The sequence below is a fragment of the Cuculus canorus genome, chromosome 1 (assembly GCF_017976375.1).
Source record: "Cuculus canorus isolate bCucCan1 chromosome 1, bCucCan1.pri, whole genome shotgun sequence".
Taxonomy (NCBI): Eukaryota; Metazoa; Chordata; class Aves; order Cuculiformes; family Cuculidae; genus Cuculus; species Cuculus canorus.
The window spans coordinates 77,364,601-77,380,106 of record NC_071401.1 but is presented as its reverse complement, the minus strand read 5'-3'; the positions used below and the strand labels follow the sequence as shown (position 1 = coordinate 77,380,106).

The 15,506-nt window shown below is 38.6% G+C and overlaps 1 long non-coding RNA gene across 1 annotated transcript; it reads right to left on the bottom strand.

Annotated features, from left to right (window-relative positions):
- Window positions 1-906: 906 nt before the first annotated feature.
- Window positions 907-12,076, bottom strand: LOC128853395 (uncharacterized). The gene is made up of 3 exons (XR_008451924.1): window positions 12,007-12,076; window positions 5,770-5,932; window positions 907-4,272 (listed from the first exon to the last, which is right to left on the bottom strand). It is a non-coding gene; the product is annotated as an uncharacterized LOC128853395 (long non-coding RNA).
- Between the last annotated feature and the right edge of the window lie 3,430 nt (window positions 12,077-15,506).

Genomic DNA, 15,506 nt, shown 5'->3' with positions numbered 1-15,506 from the left:
CAGCATACGTGGGAACTTCTTTACCTTCTCAAACCTCTTGTTCTCTCGATCTGCTCGTACAGGACTTGTGGAGGTGGTACTTGCGTTTTGATAGATGGAAGCTGTAATGTCAACCCGCTACAGCACCAGGGCTAAGCCTGTATTGTTTTCGATTACAAATAAGAAGTAGGAACATGTGGGTCAATCATTTTACATTCTGATACCAGGCAGGGAAGCTAAAACTAGAACCAAGAATCCAGAAACCATATTTTTACTAAATGGCCCTATGCCTAAAACTGCTTGGCAGCTATAAGAAGTCACCTATTCACTTATTCTGTGAGTAGGAGGGAATGTGCTGGGAGACCAACATGATTTAAGACATAAAATGATCATTGTCACAAACCTAAGATGACTCTGCTGGCAGCCTTTCACATTTAATATATCCAGCTCTAATTAATGAGCCATTTTGCATTGTTCTTGCTTGGGAAAGCCAGTCACTGTAACCAGCATCACCTGAATGTCCTCCAGAAATGAGCTTGCATGTGCTGATTATTTTTTTCTTTCCCATAGCTATTTGGAGAATTGTGCCTCTCTTCCATCCCTGCTGTATTTTGGTAGCCTAAGACTGTTTCCTCAACTCCTTCCAAGATCCGAAGGTGAAACTAAGATTCTACAACTGCCATTATTAGGAACAGGCTGGAACTTTCTACTTTTATGTTGTCACTTTCTCAAGCTCCACTGGCAGTGGCAACTGCTGGAGCATTCACATTGTCAAAAGCTCTGTTTTCTTCTCACTGATGCATTGTCCAACCTCAACTCAAGCCTGCAATGGTGATCCAGCCATAAGAAACCCATGACCAGAGTGCATTAGACTACTGGAGCTGCCCTGCTATAATGGAAAAGTGGGAGGTGGCCAGGTTTGGGGTTTTGGGGAGAGGGTTTTGTCAATTTTGAGGTGTTTTTTTTTTTTTGCTTAGAGTGAAAACCAGATTTTTATCAATCGCTCACTCAAAAAAAGTACAGAATGCCACCAAAATAAAACCTTGATTTCTTGGTTAGTTAAGAACGTAATTGTAGATCATGGAGTTTGGAAATGTGGAAAAAAAAATATCAAGCAGAGACTACAAAGCAAAACCCCAAAAAAATCTATCTTCTCTTCCCCTAAAAATCAGTAGTAGTACCTCAATTTAACGGTGAAGTAGCTTTTCAGTTTTTATTTTCCAGTTGTGTGTTCTCTGAGGTACAGGAAACAGAAATGTAAGTTGGAATGGCAACAAGAGGCAAAACACATAGGTAGTTGTATAAATATGTCTAAAACAGAGCTTCACTTGACTTGAGACATATAGGAGTACATACATTAACTTACAAATTTACTTACACTTTGCATAAAGGCGAGGATGCCAAGACAATATTCCAAGCAAGTAAATGTGTAAGCCCAAAGATCAAGAAAGGAGTATCATACAGGAATCTCCACAGCACCTTACAGAAAAAACACATTTGCATAGGACCGAGAACTTTTGCAGTAGGAGACAGAGTACTTCCAAACTCTACCTAAAGAAAAGGCAAAGTGAACATGGAATAGCTGTTCTCTCTTTCTCTGCAGGTTGAAGTTTTTATTTATTCTGGCCTTTCACTGAACAAACTAATCAAATCCCATTTTTTAAATCATTTTTTTCTTGCCTTGAATATCTTGTGCTGATAAAGTACTTTCAAGTATGACTTTCTGAGTTTAAAATTTTTTTGTTCTGCATTTATTATTATCGAAAGTAAAACGCTATAACTACTATTATGGCATAGTCTTTCTCAAAGCATTCTTTGGAATAAAAAAAATATTGTAAAGTTGCTACTTCGGTGATGACCCTTACTGATGCTCCTCTACATTCACCGGTATTTCAAAAAGCAAACATTTAAAGGCCAAGCATGGCAGTGCCAGTCTGTTCTTCTGACCGGTCTTTTCTAACTCACTCTAATAAGACAATATTTGTGATATTTGCAAGCAACTGCAGAGTCCCAGGTAGAGTGTCATTGAAGAATCCAGGCACTGATTCTTGCCGCATTTAAATTACTGACAAAATTGAACCACTTATCCTTTGCAATTTCTGAGCTTTTCTTACAACCAAGCAAACAACCCACACCAAAAGCCAGCATACAAAATTGTACTTATACCATTATTTTAGGAATGTTTCCATGGTGTCATTCTAAATAGCTTTACCCTACTCAGCTGAGATACTCAATATATTTATGATAGAGAACAAGCATTTTAAGTTCCAAATATAGCACTCACTACTGAAAACAAAGCTGGAAAAGACTTGGGCTTAGTAAGACTTTTTGTTTCCAAAGGTAAAATTACTTTCGTTCATCTGATACTTCTTGGAGACTTCATCTTTAGGGTTCAGAACCAGAAATATCCAACTACTCTATCTCAGGATGTTTCAGCAGGGCTGGAGGTCATCTAGCAGATGAAACAAAGAGACTGTCTGAAATTTTTAGACTGAAGAGAAATGCTTTTGTGAACCTAAGATTTCAGACACTGACACAGCATGAAACCTTTTGAAAATTTTCTCTCAGTCCCAGCCAGCATCCATAGAAAGGGCAAAGCCATCATTATTTGATGGTGTTTCTGCAGTGGAATGAATTATCTTTCCTCAGTCCAGCTGACTCCATGCTTGCTCTTAGTTCTCAGCAGGCATGAGGTAAGAAATGGTAGGTTGTGTTTCAGTGAATGAGGCTTAACAAGAGAAAGAGGAAGACCAATAATTTACAGAGCAGAAAATGGTGGTAATTAACAAGCATGATAATTATCACCATCTAGCTATTTTGTCAGGACATCTGGGAGTGTGCTTAATCCAAAAGAGAAAAGCCAAAAGTATTCTGTAAAGCCTTCATGATACGGGAATCCAGCAACAAAGCTGAAAGAGAACAGACCACGTTCTCATCTTACGTTTTCTTCTGCAAACTATTAACATTTCCATTCTGATAACTCTACACACTTTGCAGAAAGTTCTGACAAGACACTCAGAAAAGGAGATAATTTGACTGACACAAGAGAAGCATATGGTTCTATGTCGGGTGCTTACAGTGGTAACTCTAAGCATATAGACAGCTATTATACTGAGATCAATTAAAATAGTGATGCACTTAGACTGAAAGGCAGTGAATTCATGAAAAACAGAAAGCCCTCTAACAACATGAGCCAGTAGTTATGGTAAAATTATAGTGTCGGCATGAATGCACCATTTAAAAACAATGCAGTACATTTCTGAAGAATACAGATTAACTCAGATTTACTATGAAGTTCACTGCTCACTACTGTCAACTGCTATTCCATAAGAAATAGCCAAAATATAAAGAAAACGTTTTAGAAAGTATGAAATATATTTCAAGTTCCAGTAAAATAATTGGAACCTCCTTGGGTTTGCTTGATTATGTGATACAGTTAATCCTTACGTAAGTGATTTAAAGCTTAGGTTAAATACATGAGAAAAGCCTGTCATTTCGTTTGAAATAAATAAGATTTTGTCACAGTAAGCATTTGATTTTTTTATATATATTGGAAAACTCCTATATGTTATGAAATTGTTGTCCTGCCAAGTTAAGATGCTTTAATTAAATTTAAAGCAGATTGCCCAAGAAAGACAAAATATGAAAAATGAAGTAACAATAAAGAGATCATCCTTGAGTCATTTTTTCAAACTGGTGATTTTGAAGTCTATTAACATCTGCCCAAATAGCATGTGAAATCATTCAGGCTGACAGATACAGAGGTCTTTTATCACTTGAGGTGAAACTAGAATTTCAGCAACAGATCAACCATTATACTGAAAAACTGTACTGCCTGCAGTTAGCCAGTGGTCAAACTCCTTCTATAAATATAATTCTGTAGCTTAGTTATATAATATGTTATTACAGAATTAAGTACATTTCAAAATGTACAATGCAACATTTATGAGAGGTTTGCAGAAATCCGGTCCATCATGCAGCAGCTCGTGCTATGCAGAAGCAAGATAGTCTTTGTGTACATACTCAGTACATGTTTACAATGTGCAAAAACACCAATTAACTTGAAGTCTTGCAGGACCCATTTTCAGAAAACATACAAAAAGTCAGCATTCATAACCTTTGCCACAAAAATGCAGAGTGCTCGCTGATAAAAAGGTTCATTGGGCCGCATCCACCCTAACAGCCCTGCTCCTCTGAACATTCTTCTTCAGTCTACATTCTGTCCCCACCACCGGGACAGAGGCGAGTGTGAGCACACATCCCAGATACAATGCAGCACAGTTCCAACAGCACCTACGAGACATGGATCAAGCTAGGGCTTTTGAGGAGGAAAAGGTGGCATCTATGAAATGGGAGAATTCTCCATCCCACCCTACAGATGTTCCAATGCTATCAAGAGAATAAAAGAGAGCAAAATACAGGCATAGAGAGGTCTGTTATCACTACCTCCCTTCTGTTACTGTATTACCCACAGAACTTGCAGATTTATAACATCCCCTCTACACCATTATCTACTCTGTAAATCAGAGACCCAAGGGTTAGATATGTTAAGGGATTCAGGTTTTGCAGCAGCAACTGTGGTAATATGTGCCTTCTTAGTACCTGGCTGCTGAGTGCCCCCTCAGCTGGATGGTGAAGCACTACCAGAGCCCAGGCACCAGGAGACCAAGTTTGCAACAGGCAGAGCCAGGAGTGAGGAGGTAACACAGGCTCATCAAAAGACAACTGTCTGACAACCAACCACTCACGTGACTGCATCTGCCCAAGTCAGAGTTATAACATCAGCCTCAAGTTGTATCAGGGGAGGTTTAGATTGGATTAGTAAAAATTTCTTCAAGGAAAGGGTTGATGACCATTGGAACAGGCTTCCCAGGGAAGTGATTGAGTCACGATCCCTGGAGGTATTTAAAAGATGTGTAGATGTGGTGCTTGGGGACGTGGTTTAGTGGTGAACTTGGCAGTGCTACATTAATGTTCGATTTGATCATCTTAAAGATCTATTCCAATCCAAATGATTCTACGATTAGCATCAGGTTGGGATTTCTAGCCTGGAGTCCTCTCCTGCATCGCAGCTGTGCATTTTATTGTACCCTGTGTAACACAGAGAAAAGCCATTTCCTGTGTGATCGGGAAGTGGGAGGCTTCCATTTTAACCAAATTATTGTGTACAGACCTTACTTGCTATCCTAACCACCCTGCCATAGCTTTTACAGTAAGGATATTCCTCTTTGCTCCCGTTGCAGTCTTATTCATGGGCAAAAGAGTAAGTAAAGATTTAGTGGACTAGAGAGAAGCTGCCTAATCCTTTAACCAGTGACTGGAAACTCTAGCAGAAGCAGGCTTGGCTTCTAACTGCTGCTCCAACAGCTATTTGTAAGTGTGCACAGAAAGAAAATATTAAGTATATGGTGAATATAAGTACAAAAATCTGTTTATCTAAAGAATTAGCTTATGGAGTAGGGAATAAGGATCAAAATTTGGAGTTTATGATGCTGAATTACTCATTCCCACTTAGGGGACCTCAATCCTTCACTAATTTAGGCCAATAATGAATGACAGAAGTGGCAAACTTGAACCATAGGCTCTCCAGACTGAGCTCCTAGACTTGCCTTCCCCTTCACCAGCTGCTCCCATTGCCCTGCAGCTAATGGTGATTTATGTGCAAAGATGTATCCATTCTTTCAACAACAGTGCTTTGACCATTTGTCACTTACAACAAAAATAATCCCTTCTTAATTAACTGCCCAATTTCATCTAGCAGCTGCCCAGATCCTTATTATCTTGGCATACCTTTACCAGGTGAGGTCTTTGGAGGATAACAACAATCTCATACCATGAGCAGCTTCATTTTGCAGCCTGCTTTTCTTCCATATTCCGAGCAAACTACTTTCCAAGTTTGATATATGCATCAGCCTTTGCAGATGCACTGGTTGACTGCTTAATTTTGAGGGATCTGTGGAAATGGAAGCACAAAAAAATTTAGCCAAGATATCTTAAATAAAAAGAAAAAAAAAAAAAAAACAAAAAACCCACCATTATTCAGACAGTGGAGGAAAAAGAGATTTATTGAAAAGCAAATAAAATAAAAAACACATCTGAATCACTGCCTTCATTTTTCCTCCACTGCTTTGAATTCGTTCAGTGCTGGCAGAGACTCCAGGGTTCTGCTGAACTCTCATCTCTTCCTGTCCCTGCAGCCGAGTTATGTGTTTCTCTGAAAATCCAAGAAAGGCTGCTTGTAAAATAAAGTTTTTTCCTGTTAGTACATACTGTTCCCCTTCTTCAGGCAATGTAGTTCATTCGCAGTTTGGTCATCTCTTTCTTGACTACCTGCTTATCTGGCAGATTATCATTTGCTTGTCCTTTACCCATGGATAAACTCAGAGTTTTGTAGTCCTCTGTTAACTACAACAGATTTTTCAACCTGCCACATCACTGAAGTATGCAAAGTCAACAAATTTCACAGGGGCACTGATTTTGTTAAAGATTTTACTAAAAGGAGAGTCTCCCACCACTGGCAAAACAAAACACCAGCCAAACTTAACTCTTTCAAAACAAAGGTACTTTTTGCTTTCCTTCCAACTGACTGAAAACTGAATCCTGAAACCTCTCTGCAGTGAAACAAAATAGCTATAGGGGGCTTTCCCTCAGGCATGGGGTGCATGAGACCGAAGACCTTTGTTAAAAAATGATTTAAACTACTCGCTCCTGGTTACATGATGTGAGGTGCAGTTATACGAGGTCATCCCTGTACATGGGATTCTGTGAACACATCTGCATTTTTAGCTTTCTCTTAATCCACCACAGAGCCTCACATGTATCAAAGTTGCATCTTGTCCTTGAATGCTCCTTTTCTCCTCTAAATTCTACTTTATTTGTGACTTTAGCTGTTGTCTCGGCTTTTTTTTTGCAGCCTCTTGATAGTGTCTGGATTTAATTGATGTGTAAGTTTTCTTCTGTTATTATTTTAGATGATTTACAGAGGAGTGAGTATTAGACTCAACACTAATCCCCAGTGAACTCCACTTTGCTATTTTACCACTCATAATTGCTTTGTTTTCCAATTGTTCAGCCAGTTTAGTATTAAACCCGCAGTTATCCTCGTTTTTTTTTTAAAGAAATTGTTTAAATTGGGTTCCCTTTGTGCAATGCCTCAATTGTTTTCAGAAAGTTTTTTCCTTTATCTACTAAAGGTACAAATGAATCAAAGAAAGGAATCAAGTCTGTTGGGCTTCTCGTCAAATCTTGTGGCCTGCAGCATATCCAGTTATACTCATATTTGACTCCTTAAAAAATGATAACTTCCATACTTACTGCGAAGGCAGTATACATACTGTATACTTCTACACATAGCATAGTTATATACACAGCATACTTCCATGCACACTGTATGGAAGCTGGGATATATATGACTTGTCCAAGGCAACCCAAAATTTTTCTTTTGACTCACTATAATGGCTGTTGCTTACTCTTGCATATTTGAAGATACACTTTTTGCTATCAGAAAAGGACCTGAAATTCCTATTCCTTATCTCTTCTTCTTCCTCCAGATAAGATGGAAATAGAACTAGCTCAATATTTATGTTTCCTTATAAATGCTTTCTTGACAGAAAATTTCAAAAATGAGGGGTAACTTCTTGTTTTTCTAGAAAAAAAAAATATATTCTATAACATTTCCAGCCAAAGATTAAGCAATAATTAAATACCACATACAGAAGTCTAATACTGACCACAAACATCTTTTTCTCCTCTAGAATAATGCTCTTAAAGCATCACGGTTTCTACCACAAAGCAAAAAAACATAGAAAATGCTTGATATCCAGCTCAACCGGATCTTTCCTTGCTATTTATATCATCCTGTGCCTTGTCCAGTGTCACCAGGAGATGACAGTGCAGAAATTGCTTCACTCAACTAGCTGATGACCACTGCTAACCCCAGCGCTTAGGGCCAGACAGCACGCACATCTCCTCTCCTTACACGCAGCTGTACTTAAAATCTTCAAGTTATTTATCAGAGGCAAAGGTGCCGACTTCTCTTTCCTCTTGCACATTTCAGATGAAGCACAATAAATGTTACAAGATGACTGGAAAAATACCCTGCATTCAAGGAAATGGTGTTGTCACACTAGGGGAAAGAAAATGGTTTTTTTTAAAATATTTTGACTGATTTGCCTCTTATGCTTTCATATGTGCCACTCACAGCTCCACAAGACTTGTCAAATTCATTTTTCTAAGAGGAAGATGTGAATTTTCTTCCTGTTTTGCTCCACGATGAAATCAAGGAAAAGGGAGATGTCCACAGGAGTCTTCTACAATCTTCCCATACACTAAATATTTCTCCCTCTGCACTTGGACAGCCTAATTAAGAAGTCCTCATTTAAAGTCTGAATCCTTAATCATGGTTTTCCTAATAACATCCTCTCCGGTTTGATAGACCTCATACTAGTTCGCCTCAAGTGAACCCCAAGCTGATTACTTGACAGGGAGCATTATCTAATTAATTATTTAGAGAAACAACTACAAAATTACTCAGATTGAGCAGCATATGGTGATTCAGTTTTAATCCTCTACTCCAGAGCCTAAATCCCAGGTGAAGAACTACAGTCTTCTTCTGAATATTAATCTATTTGCACTTGTACTATCCCAGAAAATGAACTACTTGTCCTCATGCCTTTTTCACTATTTCATCTGCAGTGACACAGAAGTCTACACCCATTCCAGTCTGAAAAACATGTATTACATGTCCACAAAACCCACTTGCTTACTATATTTCTGAGCAGTTCCTCAGTATTACTGGATAATTCCAGATTCCTTCATAGCCCACTCCTATCATCACCCCTACGATGCCACCCTTAGCACTTTTCCTGGGGCACTCACTCACTGAGTGCTCTATTCCAAAGAGTAAGTCTCCCTTGCATCTTCTTTGGTGCAGGAAGACCAATTTCTTACCACTTCCTTTCATCTGCTCCCAGTATCCGTGGGCCCCAGACAGACTTAAGGAAATAGAATTGATGTTTTGAGATTTTTCAACTCTGATGAATGCTCACCAGTCTATCTGCAAGAGTAACTAAGTGCATTAGCAGCAAAGTTCACTCCGGACACTTTATAGCTTCAACTGATCTCAAACGTAAGTTATTGTTTAGGCAGAAGGACAAAAAGCACTACAAAGAAAACTTCAACCTGCTTCAAAATGCGGTGTTATGGTTTTCAGTCTGATGTCCATGAAAGTGACAAAAGTAGCGTCAAACAGACGAGAATCTGTTTGGCTTCAAATTTAAGGACAGAAATAAAATGTTCTGAAAAAATACTCAGAAAGAACACAGCTGTGCCCTGCAGCCATCTTCATCGGAGATTCATGTATGGCCCGGGAACCAACCTACTGCTAATTCCAAGCAAAGCCACACAAAAGCCTGCACTGCATCCAGCCTCTTAAATCCACATGGTGGCCCACAGCTCGGCTGTCATCAAACCCTTTTGCACTACCAGATGGACCACACTCCCACCTTCTCCACCAGCTATTCTCCCAAATCCAAACACAACCTCACAATAAGTAACCTTCCTTACCCACCATTAGCCTTACAGCCAGGCAGTCTGTGTGTCCGAGGTGTCATTGACTACTTAAATCCCCATACACAGCTTCAATCCATGTAGTACACAAAGAGCATGGCTGCTTTCTTACTGATGCAATCAATAGGCTAAACAGTGGCAAAGCCAAATACGGGTTGCATCCTTTACTGGTTTTGCATCATAGGCTCTTAAACAGTAAAGCAATAATTAATGTGAGCATTTAAAAATCATGGCTGATATTGCCCTGGAGATGAACACTGTCCTACAACAACAAGAAGGAAGCATTAGCTTTCTCAGTGCTTTTGGAAGCACTGCTGTGGGGTGTACTGCATAGGATCTCTGCTTCGGGATTCAAGAAAGCACAGGTTTCAATGGCTGGATGCAGTTGACAGCATGACACCAGCAATCACAGTCTAGATGTTGCAGGAGAGGGAGGAAAAAAACATAATTCTGATCCTACCTTCTCCACGTTTTTTGTTTGTCTGCTTTCAATTGCACATCATGTATACGTTAACCGATTATTTGCCAGTTCTGTCCCTCTACAATTATCAGTTACTCTTCACACGTTCCGTGTATTTATTTTTTTCCCCAAGCTTCTATCTTTCCTCTTTTGTCACAGGCTCCTGAATGCGCTTGCAATAATGGATATACAGAATAACGGCAAACTTCTGCTGGGCAGGAAGTGAGAGGGCTTTATACTTACAAAAATCCCCTAAAAAAAGGGGACCAAAACTGTTAAGTAAAATCTCTAGAATGCCCCAAATCTGTATATCTCAAATGGCCTTTCAAACATAAATAGGTGTGACTAAAATCTTAGTTCAGCACTTTAATATTTAAATAACTTCAGTGAAAGAACTTAGGCAACTACAGCCACACCGATTGCCATACTAGATTTGCAAAGACAAAGGATTTGTGGATTGCTCCCTTTGGTTTACACAGATCTGACCACAGCCTAGATTTTTCTTTAGACACCTACTGTCTTTGACAGAGCTGGGCCTAAGGCAAGAGTGGCAACTTGTGTCTCTCACTGCAATCAGGGAGAGACAAATAATTCAACGAGTGTGTCTAACAACATAAACATATTAGTCTTGCATTGTAGAAACACTGGAGTTCACATCTTGCTTCCCGTTTTCTTCCGATGCATGATTTCATCAACTTCATCATCATGCACAGGGCAATTGTGTTACTATGGTAAACAATTTATCTCTCTCACTTTATTAATAGTCACTCCAAACAAGCAAAAAGATTGAATCTACAAATTTAGATTTATGCCTTTGGCAAATGCGGAGTGTTTTGTAGATTAGCAGATATAACCACCCTATCTGGAAAACCTTGCTATCCAAGGCTTGTGTTATGTTCGCACAGATGTTCACAAATACATTCACTCTCTGATTATTTTCAGATTAATAGCATCCTGTTCTATTAGAGCATTGCCAAATCATCAATTTTTTTGCCAGTCTTGCAAGGTTTTGTGTGTTTTTCCCCCCCCTAAAGCTACAACTCTAAAAGACAAGTGATTAGCCAAAACCCTCAGTCTTCCTTTCTAAAGTCTCGAGCAAGCCTTGTCATAAGCTTGACTCATGTTATCCTAGGGGACCAAAGAACAGGAGTTAATCTTCACATTTTCCTAATCACTTTCAAGACTTTTAATGGTCTGACTCACGATTTCTAATGCCTACAGTTGGCACTACTGCATATACATTACATGTGTCATATCATCCATCTGCCAGTAAGCAAAATCTTCACGAAATGTCCCATTAGTTATTACTCATACTGTTTCTAATAGTTTTTTTCTAAAAATGCACTAATCTGATGCCAAAGAAGCTATATCCCTGCAAGTAGTCATTCACAGCAACAGAAAATAAATTCCTTATTAATCTGATTAAAAACCATTAGTAAAATCTACCTCCTACTCAGTCATGCATGTGAAACCTAAACAGAACTACTTTAGATTTCTTAACTCGGCAGCCTACAAAGCAGAAGGCCATAAGGCCATGAAAACTCTTACTAAATATCAACCATGGAAATATTCGCTCTACTGCTGACTTTCTAATACAAGTGCTAAGAAGCTACTTGAAGGTTAGTGATAGAACAAGAAAAAGTGGCTTCAAGTTGCACCAGGAGAGGTTTAAGTTGGATATTAGAAAAAAATTTTTTAAAGAAAGAGTGGTCAAACATTGGAACAGGCTGCCCAGGGAAGTGGTGGAGTCTCCTTTCCTGGAAATTTTCCAAAAGCATGCAGACATGGCATTTTGTGACATGGTTTAGTAGGCATGGTGGTGTTGGGCTGATAGTTGGATTGAATGATCTTAGAAGTCTTCTCCAACCTTAATGATTCTATGTTTATTCTACCTGAGGAGTCTCTCATGGCATGCTTACCAATACCCTCAGCCTACCAGAGAAACATCAAGAACATTTTCTGCACCGACAGAAAGAACTCAGTGAAGAGCTGCATGTTACCTCCATTATTCCACTGAGATCAATATTGTCACCAGGTCAGCCACATGGCAGCAGATTTGCCTGCTTTTTATTATTTTTTTGCCTGCTTTATTATTATTTTTATACTTTATTTCTAAGAAGCTCCTGCAAAATGAAGGGGAGAATGCCGCTTTACCAATAACATGGGATGGTAGCATTTCATATGTTTAAATTAAAATATATGGCAAAAATTGGTGTTTTGAATACTCACATTGACATTTAATCAATTTGACACCTTAGAAAAAGGCCCTCATTTACAATACTTGGCATCAAGTAACCAAGACAATCAGAGCGCCACACTTAAAGTAGAAAACAGAAATACATATGGTAGAACTAATTTCAGACACATTTCCATTATCTGATAACTTGACTAGATATCCACATCATTCAATTAAGACTCTCATTTTGGCTTTACTTTTGAGCTTACAAATAAAAGCCTAACTATATTTAACTGATATTTGATTATACCTCAAAATGAATCAGAAATGCCTAAACGCTTCAGAAAACCACTCAGAACTTGCTGTAGTTTAAGTCAGAATCATTCTCCCCCTTTACACAAATCTCAAACTTGCTTTGTAATTGTCTAGACAACTCGGAAGAGATAAGCAAGGAAAGAAGAAAGGGAGTAAAATAAGAAAGTACTTGAGAGATACCTTTGTTTTGAGGACTTTAAAGATTAATAACTGAATTATTAGATTGGTAATTTTTAATAGCTTATAATTAAAGACTAGAAAAAGTTTAATAAATTGAACATTTACTCAACATTCACAGACATCAGAGGCACAACCAGTACGCTACTGCTGTGATGAAAGTGTCTGCTGTTCATTTTGCCAGGAACTCAACACATTTGTCTCTACATTTCTCTCTCTATAAACACACTTTTCTTTTTGGCATCTCACTGAATTATTCCCATGAACATGTCGTACGATTCAACACTTTAATACCTGGGTTGCTTTCCACATAAGTAGATCCAATATCTTGCCTTGGTATGAGAAAACATTACTCTCAATCTAAACCTTTTGCCATTTCTAACAACAAAATTGCAGAGAAATTACTCCATTCCTTAGCATTTTTAAAGTGCTGTATTAGTGTCAGGATTTATCAGCTTGCATCTCATAGGTTTGTTCATTCTTTTTATGACTATGTTCATCCACTTGACATGACGTGAGTGACCACTCCATTCTGCCAAATAGGAGAAAAAACATGCCCCTTTTTCCCTTTGTTTTTAAAATAGATTTCTCCTTTTCATCTTTGAGCACGTTTTATACTTCACTGATTTTATTGAGTTTGCTATAATCCTTAGCCTTAACGCAAAAGATTCATCTGCTATTTGAATTAGAAGGGAAAAATACATAATGCATGCAGTAGGGAGGATGCATTGAGTTGGATCTTAGTAAGCATCTACATCTGCTACACAGACATTGCTGACAGCATTTTCCGAGGCAATATGTATTCCAAACTTTGTTTTGGGAGTTGGTGGTGGTGGCGGTGAAGTAAAAAACACCAAAAACTAAGGCAGAAACACTGCATTAGCACCCCTGACAGTAGAAGCATAGTACCTGTATTCAACAATTTCACACAGAAAAATGATGCAGCTATACAAAAAGCTGAAAATCCATCCAAATTCATTGTTTCATAAGCAAACAAAAGAATTGACTGTGTAAACACATCAAGGCTGTAGTGATTACGGTTAAACACATTACAGAAGTAAAATGGCACCTAGAATTGTTGTTCCAGGGAACCTCATTACACCAAAGTGTATTTACATAAAAAATAAATAGATAACTTGACTTGTTAATGCAATTTAATGCAATCAACTCATATCACAAAGGACACTCTACGGTACACAAGACAAAAATACATTTCTTTATGTTTGGCCCAAGTATGCTTGTATTACAGCTCTCTAGCATTTTCTCCTTGAATTTAGGAGCAGTTTGTGTGCTCTGAAGTGCAAATTTGCTTTCCAGCTCTGTTAATAGGTCAAAAAATTAAAAGCAATCAAACATGCAGTAAGTCAGAAGTTAAGGTGTGGCTGTCTGTCAAAGGGCTGTCTGTCAAAGGGCTGTCAGCATTGTGCTTTTGTACAGTTAACTATCACAATAAAGGCTTGACTTGAGACTGAGGTAAGGATAATACATGTTGCTTCCTTTCCCCCACCCCTGAATAGCTTTTCTACTCCAGCACACATACTTTTGGGAGACACACTTAAGACTCCAAAGAGGAAAATGTATAATTTTCAAGAAATTAAGGATTTAATATATACATACATATTTGAACTCCAATAACAATCTCCCCAGTGTATTTCCCAAATGTCTTGGTAATACTTTTTATGATGCAAACATGAAAAGCAGTAACAGCTTTTTATTTCCAATCAGCTTTTTATTTCCTTTTTGACTGTCTCTCAGCACAACCCAGAGCAAGTTCATCCTGCATTACTACGTCCCCACTAATCATATCCCACACAATGGCTGACCACATAGAATCACAGAATCACTAGGTTGGAAAGGACCCATTGGATCATTGAGTCAAACCATTCCTAACAATCCTTAAACAATCCCCATATATATGCTGTTAGCCCACACCAAATGCCAAGTGAAACCATAACATGTGCATAAGCTCACTTTCAGAACAGGACATGGAAGATGCTTTAAATTAGCCCTTGGTCACATCCTTCTCTGTCGTCTCAGTGAAGAGGACACTAAATGAATGCCTCAGCTTTGAAACAGGAGCTTGAAAAACATACCAACACAGTAGCAAAATGAAAGGCAAGACAGCAACTCTAGATAGGGCACATGAAGTAAGCGTGTTTTTTTTTTTTTGAAGGATGACAGGTACAAAGTAAAGCCTAAAATTAGGAATGAAAATGAAGAATATTAAAGTTATATTCTGTTAATATATTATTCTTTGGTAATCTTTACAATCTATGTGAAGCACTTTACATACAGTCAGTTTCATACTTCTGAGACACAGTGTCTAGTCACTTGGGTACCTTCGTGCTGACAAAGTCAGAGCAAGTACTGAAATTAGTAGTACTTGCGCAGACTGGAGCATCTCGGGTGCTTACACAGCAGCACATTTTACTTGGCCACATCAACTGCATTACCTGCTTCTCATCCTAGGCTGCACTTGTTCTCCTCTGCCTTCTCTCAAGACTGCTCACACTCAAAACCCCACACCATGCTTACTGTTGCAGTGGCCTGCTATGGAAGGCAAGTACAAGAACTTGCTTTCAGCAAAGAGATATACAAGTTTCAGTATGCGCTATGATTTTACTGTATATTATTATTCCTTATATATACAAACAAACCCCCCCTTAACTTGGAATCAGAGTACATGAAAGCTATGCAAAAATCTATGCCAATGTAAACTATTACCGCCCATTAACCTGCTTTCTCAACTCTGCTCCTCCTCCGCAGGAGACTGTCTCTGAAGTCTCCTGGCAGATTTGCTCATGTGAACACTCCCTAGCCTGCTTCAGTCAG